Raw genomic sequence first — 10,000 nt, forward strand, 5'->3', positions numbered from 1 at the left:
CGACATGGTTGTGTGATGTCACCTGACTTCAATATATAATCTGAATCCATCCTCAGGATGGAATCCTTATCAGTGGTTGCAAGATCAACAATCTTCGTTATGCAGATGATACAGTTCTCATGGCCACATCTTCAAATGACCTCCAAAAACGATTTGACGCTGTTGAGGAAGCCAGTGAACATCTTGGCCTCCATGTCAACATCAAGAAAACAAAATGCATAGTGGTTTCAGAGTCGGAGGTGCCACCAATGTGTCCACTGAAACAAGGAGAAATAGAAACCCAATAGGTCGGCTCCTTCAGTCATATAGGGGCTCTTGTCAACTGAAGATGAGAAGCAGAATCGGACGAGCAAAAGATGCATTCTTCAAACAACGGAACATCCTGACAGACCGCAATCTCTCAAAGCGAATAAAAATTAGATTCCTTAAAACTATGTATATATGTGTGTATGTGTGTATATGTATGTTTCTATATATATATATATATATATATATATATATATATATCTATATATATATTATATATATATATATATATATATATATATATATATATATATATATATATATATATATAACATATTATATATATATTATATATGTATATATATATATATCTATATATTATCTTTATCATACTCTCTTATTATATATATATACATACTACATATACACACTCACCTATATACATGTTTTAGGAATCAGAGAGAAGGAGAGAGGGGATCACACACACACACACACTCACACACACACACACATCACCACACACCACACCACACTACACACACCCACACACACACCACACACACACACCATATATATATATATATATTATATATATATATATATATTATATATATATAATATATGTTTGTGTGTGTTTCGTGTGTTGTGTGTGTGTGTGTTTGTGTGTTGTTGTGTGTGGGTGTGGGGTGTTGTGCACCCCCTCTCCCCCTTCCTCCTCTCTCTCTCTCTCTTTTCTCCCCTCCTCGCTTTTCCCCTCTCTTCTCTTTTTTTTCTCTCGTCTCTCTCCTATTCTTCCCTTTTTCCTTCTCTCTCTCTCTCTCCTCTCCCCCTCTCTCTCTCTCTCCTCTCCTCTCCCCTCTTTCTTCTCTCTCGTCCCCTTCTCTCTCTCTCTCTCCCTCTCTTCTTCTCTCTCTCCTCTCTCTGTGTCTTTTTGTGCAGCGGTAGCAAACTCGTCTGCTTCTTCCCGACCTGCTTTCAAACCCCTCGGGCCAAGGGGATGGTAACCCCGGCCATTCCTTGCTCCCAAGGGGAAATTTTTTAAAAAAAAAACATAAGAATAACCATTGTAAAAATTTTAAAAAAAAAAAAAAAAAAAAAAAAAAAAAAAAAAAAAAAAAAAAAAAAAAAAAAAAAAAAAAAAAAAAAAAAAAAAAAAAAAAAAAAAAAAAAAAATTTTTTTTTTTTTTTTTTTTTTTTTTTTTTTTTTTTTTTTTTTTTTTTTTTTTTTTTTTTTTTTTTTTTTTTTTTTTTTTTTTTTTTTTTTTTTTTTTTTTTTTTTTTTTTTTTTTTTTTTTTTTGTTTTTAAGGTGGGGGGGGGGGGGGTGAAAAAAAAAACCCAAACCAAACCCCCAAAACCCAAACACACCACAAACCACAAAACCAACCAAAAAAAAATTTAAAATTTAAAAATTTTTAAAAATTTTAAAATAAAAGATTTTTTTTTGGGTTTGGTGGGTGTTTTTTTGGGGGTTTTGGGGGGGTTTTTTTTTTTTTCCCCCCCCTTTTTTCTTCCCCTTTTTCCCTTTTTCCTCGGCTTTTCCCCCCCCTTTTTTTTTCCCCTTTCCCCCCCTTTCCTTCCCCTCCCCCCCCCAAAAATTTTCTCCCTTTTTCCCTTCCCCTTTTTGCCCCTTTTTCCCCCTTTTTTTTTTCCCTCCCCCCTTTTCTCTTCTCCCCCTCTTCTCTCTCCCTCTCTCTCTTTTTTTTGGTGGGGAGGGGACCTTCTCAATTTTCCCCCCCCCTTTTTTCTGGGGGGGGGAACCCCGGCCATTCCTTCATCCGGGGGTAATTTAAAACAACTAAAAATACCTTGTAAAAAAATGAATAAGTAAAAAATTGATAATTATTTTTTTATTATTATTTTTATTATTATTATATTATTATTATTATTATATTATTATTATTTCTCTTATTTTAAAATAATGTATATATATATATAATGTTTTTGTGTGTGTGTGGTGTGTGTGTGTGTTGTGTTTGTGTTGGGGGGTGTGTGTGTGTGTGTGGGTTTTGTGTGTTTGTGTTGTGTGTTTGGGGGGTGTGTGTGTTGTAAATTAAATATTATTTTTTTTTTTTTTTTTATTTTTTTTTTTTTTTTTTTTTTTGTTTTTTTTTTTATTATATTATATATATATTTTTTAAATTTATATATATTTTTTATATCCACCCCAAACAACCCACCCCATTTATAATATAATAATATTTATCATATTTTTTAAAAAAAAAAATTTTTTTATATATATTCTATAATATCCTAAAAACTAAAAATCTATATATAAAATATATATATATTTTTAAAATATATATATTTTTTATTAAAATATTTTAAAAAATTTTAAAACAAAAAAAACATACATCCATTTTTATATTTATATATATATATATATATTATCTTTATATTTTTATATATTTTATTATATGTATTATCTTATTCTATCTATATACCTTTTTTTTTTTACGGTTTCATGTCTGAGCCGCCGTGGTCACAGCATTAACATATATTCATATATATTATATAATATATATATATATATTATATATATATATATATATCTTATATATTTTATATACTCACACCTCTCTACACACACCAATATATATATATATATCTCTTATATATATTTATATATATATATATTATCTATATTCTCTATTTATATATTATATATATATTATTATACGATTTTTTTTTTTATATTATATCCCTATCATTATATATATATATTATATATCTATATCTATATATTATATTATATATTATATATATATTATATATTTTCTTCTTTTCTCTCTCTATCTCTCTCTCTCTCTCTTCTCTCTCTCCTCTCTCTCCTTCTCTCTCTCTCTCCCTCATCTCTCTTCCACCCTCTCTCTCTCTCCTCTCCTCTCTCTCTCTCTCTCTCTCTCCTCTCTCTCCTCTCCACTCACTCTCTCTCTCTCTCTCCTCTCCTCTCTCCCTCTCTCTCTCACTCACTCTCTCTCTCACCATTTCTCTCTCTCTCCTCTCTCTCTCTCTCTCTCTCTCTCTTCTCTCTCACTCACTCTCTCTCTTTCTCTCTTCACTCTCTCTCTCTCTCTCTCTCTCTCTCTCTCTCTCTCTCTCTTTCTCTTCTCCTCTCTCTCTCTCTTCCTCTCTCTCACCCTCTCCCCCTCTCTTGTTTGCTCCCTGAATCTCATCACCCGTATTAACCCCAACCCTTTTTTTTCCAGGATCGCGTGGTGGAGCAGCAGATTATGTTGGAGGATTTACATCGAAAACTTTCTCGGCCCAAGAGGAGCTGTTAATTCCATCCAGGGGCCGCCCAGCTGCCCGGGACTTCACGGCGTTTTTCCCAAACCCGTGGGGGGCGGACCCATTTTTTTCCCGAAAATAATAATACGCTCGTTGTCGCTCAAGTCGGAGGCCAAGCGACTTTTAGTTGTTATACGAATCATATTTCTAACGAGATGGTATGTATTTTTGTTTGTTTGTTTGTTTGGTTTTTGTTTGATTCAGTACAATTATTATTATTATTATTATTATTTACATGGTTAATATTATCATCATCATCCCTTTCACCGATGATTTTATCCTCTCCTGAAATTAAATAAGTAACTGTTTATTTTGTTATCCTCGTCATTATTTGTCAATATATATATATACATTTTCTTTTCTTTTCTTTTTTCGCTGATGCTATAATCATCCTTTAATTTTTTATTTAAAAATTTTTTTTTTAAAAAACCCCAAAACAAAAAAACAGGGGCCATCATTATCTTCATAAAAAAAAATCTTCGAACAAGGAACTTCCTTTTAACATTCCACTTTTTAAAAGATTATCTTAGCGTAGTTTTCCCCGTTTTTTTTTTCAAGGGGTGGAAATAGGGGTCAGAAAATAATGAGGATTTTCTCTGCTGACAAACTTGGTATTATATTTCAATTTTATATATATATATATATATTTTTTTTTTACTTCGAACTTGGTATTTCATTTGAAATCCTTTTTTTTCAATTTCGAACTTTTGGGGTTTTCCCTTTCCAAAAAATTTTTTTTTTTAAAATTTTGAATTTTGGGATTTCAAAACAAATAAAATTTTTTTTATTTCGAACATATTTCATTTCAAATCTTCTTTTTTTTTCAAATTCGAACTTGGAATTTAATTTCAAATCATATATTTTTTTCGAACTTGGGATTTTATTTCAACTTTTTTTTTTAAAAATTTGCTTTTAGCAGGAATAAAATTTTCTAAAAAAATTATTATTCATAATTTAATTTAAAAATTAATCTATATAATATTTTCGTGTTTTTTTTATAATATCCTAAAAGACTCTATCAATATTTACTTATTCTCTTTTCTAAGAAAAAAAAATATATGTAATAAAGAGAAGAAAAGGAAAGAGAAAGATGGGAAAAAAAGAAAAAAGAAGAAAGGAAAGAAGAAGAAGAAAAAAGGAAAAGAGTAAATATGAGGAAATGGAAAAGAAAAACAATAAGAAAAGGAAGATAAAGAAAAAAAAAAAGAAAAAGAAGAAGAAAGAAGAAGGAAACGAAAAAGGGGAAAAAGGAGGAAAAAAATAAAGAAGGAAAAAAGGGGGAAAAAAAATATATTATAAAAAATAATATAATATTTTATTTTAATATATATATAATATATATAATATATGGATTATAAAATATATATATATATATATATATATTTTATATATATATCTTATTTAAAATGATATATATACTTATAGTATTTTTTAGAAAATATACTTATATATATACATATATTATATTATTTATATATATATATAAATATATATATAATTATAAAATGTAGGGGGGGGGTGGCCGGGTTGGGTTGAGCAAACGGACTCAAGACTGTCACGACGGAAACTGAGTTCGAGGGGTTTGAGTCAACCCGGGGGCGCGTTGTTCCCCCCGGGGAAGGAAAATTCCCTCGATTGCCCACCCAGCACTGGTTTGCAAACCCGGGACTTCCTTGGGGAAACTGGGGAACCCCCACCACGTACCCCATCCCAAAAAGGGTCACCCAAAATGAAAAAATTTCAATAATTTTCATGCTGTGGGCCACGGTTTCCCGACAGAAAACCCACCGTAAAAAAGTAATTTTATGATAATTTTATATTATAAAAATATATACCCATATATATAAAAATATATATATATATTTTATATTTGATTATATATATAATATTATATATATAATAATAAAATTTATTATATATTAATAAGCAGTTTAAAAAAAACACATTAAAGTTCCAGTAATAAAGTCTTTCCAAATTTAACATATGTGATTATATTGGGTACTCTCTCTCTCTCTCTCTCTATTCTATATATCTATCTATTCCCCTCTCTCTCCTCTATCGCTGTCTCCTCTCTGTTTTCTCTCTCTCTCCTTCTCCCCCCTCCTCTTCTCTCCTCCTCCTTCTCGTCGGGCTGTCTGTCTCTCTCTCTCTCTCTCCCTTCTCTCTCTCTCTCTCTACTCTATCTCTCTATCTATCTATTTAACACTCTATCTTTTCTCTCGCTCTTTTCGCTGTCTCTCTCTCGGGCTCTTCCCCTCTCCTTCTCTCTCTTCCCCCTTTCTCTCTCTCTTTCTTCCCCTCTCCTTCTCTCTCTCTCCTTTTCTCCCTCTCCCCTTTCCCCTTTTCTCTCTCTTCTCTCTCTCTCTCCTCCTTCTCTCTCTCTCTCTTCCCCTCCTCTCTTCTCTGTCTGTTTCTCGGTCTCTCTCTCTCTCTCTCTCTCTCTCTCCTCCCCTCTCTTCCTCTCTCCCCTCTCTCTCTACCTCTCTCTCTCTCTCTCTCTCTCTCTCTCTCTCTCTCTCTCTCTCTCTCCCTCTCTCTCTCTCTCTCTCAATATTTCTATATATTTATCTGTTTATCTATCAGTATTTCTCTATTCGTCTGTCTATCTACCTGTCTGTCTCTTTCCAGGTGACGTGGCTGAAACGAGATGACGATCAGCTGTTAACCGTGGGGCAAGTTGTCTACGCAGCCGAAACACGTTACTCGGCCGCCCCTTCGAGACATCCAATTTTTTTTCACCTGTTGATTGTACTTCACAATATTGTGTGTCTATATATATATATTTATATTATATTTATATATATATATATATATATATATATAATATATATATGTGTGTTGTGTGTGTGTGTGTGGTGTGTGTGGGTATTTATGTATGTATGTAGTATTATGTATTATGTAATTATATATATGTATGTAGTATTATATATGCGTATATATTATATAATATATATATATATATAATATTATATATATATATATATATTTTATATATATATATATTATGTGTGTGTGTGTGTGTGTGTGTGTGTGTGTGGTGTGTGTGTATGTATGTATATATGTATGTATATAAACATTTTAATATATATTATATATATATATATATATATAATATATATATTATATAAATATATTATATACATATACATATATATATATTCCATATATATTTTATATATTTATTATATATATATATTATTATATTTAATATATATATTATATATATATATATATTATGTGTGTGTGTGCATTTTCATTTTTTTTTCTCCTTTTTCTTTTTTACTTTAAGGTGATTAGATTATTTGTATTTTCCATTTAACTTTTACAGTATGGCATAATTTTTCACCTGAAATTACTGTCAGGGCCCTCATAGTTTCGCTGCATTAACCCAGTGTTTTTTTTTTCTCCTGAAATATACAATATCATAAAATCTTCTGCATTATGTCTTAAAAGAAGAGAAAAATAATCCAAAAAATTTCTTAATAGATTTTTATTTGATTATAATTAATAAATTTTTTAAAATATAATAAAAATATAATAATAATAAAAATAATAATAAAATAATAATAATAATAAAAATAATATAAAATAAGTAATACTATAATAATATAATAATAAATGATAATAATAAAATAATATTATATAAATATATAATAAAAATAATATATATATAATAATATAACAATAATAGTATGTATATAATAATAACATAATAGTAATATAGAAAATAATAATATAATAATAACAATAAAAATTTTATATATGAATAATGATAATAAATAATAATCTAATAATGAATAAATAAAATTTCTCATGGCGTTCGCACCCAAGAGCAGGCAGATCATTATCATCACAGGAATGATTGCAGCGATAACACGTGATAAGGAGACAGAGGAAGGCAGACTCTAAGGCATACCCATTCGCTCTTCCCTTCCAGGCTTGGGAGTTGTGGGTAAAGGATGTCCACCCTTCGGACGCTGGGCAGTATGAGTGCCAGTTGACCACGTACCCTCCTGTCACCTTCTTTTTTCACTCTGAAGGTCCTACGTAAGTTTCAAGGGATGTGCACACACACTCACACACACACACACAGACACATAGACACACACAGACACACACACACACACACACACACACACACACACACACACACAGAAAAACGCACACACACTCACACACACAGAAACACGCACATATATAAACACACACACACACACACACACACACATAGACACACACACACACATAGACACACACACACACATAGACACACACACACACACACACACACACACACACACAACCACACGCGCAGGTACGAACGCACGCACGCACGCACGCACACACATTATTTATATACTTATGTGTGTCTACGTGCATATGTGTGCATGTGTGTGTGTGTGTGTGTGTGTGTGTGTGTGTGTGTGTGTGTGTGTGTGTGTGTGTGAATGTCCAGCCTTGTAATATACCTAGTGGAAACTTTTATTGCCTTGGAATGTATTTGAATATGTCCATCTTATGAATTTCCTTGGAGAGTAATATAAAGATTCTCCTGGACGCAGACTCATGCAGAGAGAGAGAGAGAGAGAGAGAGAGAGAGAGAGAGAGAGAGAGAGAGAGAGAGAGAGAGAGAGAGAGAGAGAGAGAGAGAGAAGAGAGAGAGAGAAGAGAGAAGAAGAGGGAGAAAGAGAGAAAAAAAGGAGAGGAGAAGAGAGAGAGAGAGAGAGAGAGAGTGAGTGAGAAAACAAAGAAAACGAAAAGAAAAAGAAAAGACAAAGTAAACGAGAGAGAGAGAGAAAAAAAAAAAGACAAACGCATAAAAAAACAGAAATTATTCCAATTTTTTTTATTTAATCAGTAAGCATTCGACTAACCCCCCCCCCCTCCCTCCTCCCCCCTCACGCTTACCCGCAGAAGCAGAGGCAGTCATCAGCGGCCCGAAAGAAGTGCACATCGAGGAAGGGTCCAAGCTGGCCCTTGAGTGCCATGTCCGGAATGCAGTGTCACCTCCCGTGTATATCTTCTGGTATCATAACGCCACTATGGTGAACTACGGACGCCAGCACACTTTGCAGGTATAGGTGTAATAATTGATAATGAGGATGATGGTGGTGGTGGTGGTGGTGATGATGATGATGATGATGATGATGATGATATGATGATGATGATGATGATGATGATGATGGTGGTGGTGGTTTTGATGGTGATGATAAAGAAAAAAAAGATGATGATATGGTAATAAAAATTATAGTGATGATTATGATAATGATAATGATAATAATGATCGATAATAATAGTAATGATGATGATGATGATGATGATGATGATGATGATGATGATGATGATGATGAAAATAATAATAATAATAATAATAATAATAATTCTAATAATAATAATAATAATAATAATAATAATAATAATCATCATCATCATTTAACGGTAGGTTCATGTCTGAGCCGCCGTGGTCACAGCATGATACTCAATTGCAGTTTTCACGTTGTGATGCTCTTGGAGTGAGTACGTGGTAGGGTCCCCAGTTCCTTTCCACGGAGAGTGCCGGTGTTACCTTTTTTTTTTTTTAGGTAATCATTCTCTCTTATTTTATCCGGGCTTGGGACCAGCACTGACTTGGGCTGGCTTGGCCACCCAGTGGCTAGGCAGGCAATCGAGGTGAAGTTCCTTGCCCAAGGGAACAACGCGCCGGCCGGTGACTCGAACCCTCGAACTCAGATTGCCGTCGTGACAGTCTTGAGTCCGATGCTCTAACCATTCGGCCACCGCGGCCTTAATAATAATAATAATAATAATAATAATAATAATAATAATAATAACAATAATTGCAATAATATTAATAATGAAATTGATGATGATGATGATGGTATCAATGACGAAAATAAAAGCAAAATAATATGTTAGAAAAACATGTATCTATAATTTTCTTTCGGCAATTCTGTTCCACCAACAAGTCAACCACAAGTAGAGATTTCCACCGAGTAACTTTGACAGCTTTACTCAATCAATTGGTTGCAATCCCCCGCCGAAATACTTGTCAATCATAGGTGTCGATACAGCGGGAAAATACTGTGGCAAAAGTCAATCGTTTCTTCAAAAGTTTTTAATCGTAGCTCAGGTCGCTACGGTAAATACATGCATTTAAGAAATAAATAGACAAATGAAGAATGAATAAACAAAATTGATAATAATAAAAAAATATATGTTTTAGATATTCAAATATTTCCCTCATCTCATTCGCTTCTATCAATTTTTTTTTATTATTATCATTTCACAGGACAATCATAGGAATAATAAAAAAAAAAATTCTCTTATAGATATTCAACCATATCCCTCATCTCGTTCTCTCTCTTCAATCATTTTTTTTTTAATTATTTCACAGGTCAATCACAGGAATTATACGAGCAGCTTGGTGGTCGGTAAAGTGAGGTTGTCGGATGCTGGAACGTATTC

General features: G+C 32.4%; 1 long non-coding RNA gene across 1 annotated transcript in view; it reads left to right on the forward strand.

Annotated features, from left to right (window-relative positions):
• LOC119595314 overlaps positions 1 to 3,563 on the forward strand; it is an 11,213-nt gene extending 7,650 nt beyond the window's left edge. Inside the window, exon 3 of the long non-coding RNA XR_005230691.1 lies at positions 3,454 to 3,563. This is a non-coding gene — a long non-coding RNA (uncharacterized LOC119595314). The remainder of the gene's footprint in view (positions 1 to 3,453) is intronic.
• Positions 3,564 to 10,000: the final 6,437 nt, after the last annotated feature.

The sequence above is a fragment of the Penaeus monodon genome, chromosome 35 (assembly GCF_015228065.2).
Source record: "Penaeus monodon isolate SGIC_2016 chromosome 35, NSTDA_Pmon_1, whole genome shotgun sequence".
Lineage (NCBI taxonomy): Eukaryota > Metazoa > Arthropoda > Malacostraca > Decapoda > Penaeidae > Penaeus > Penaeus monodon.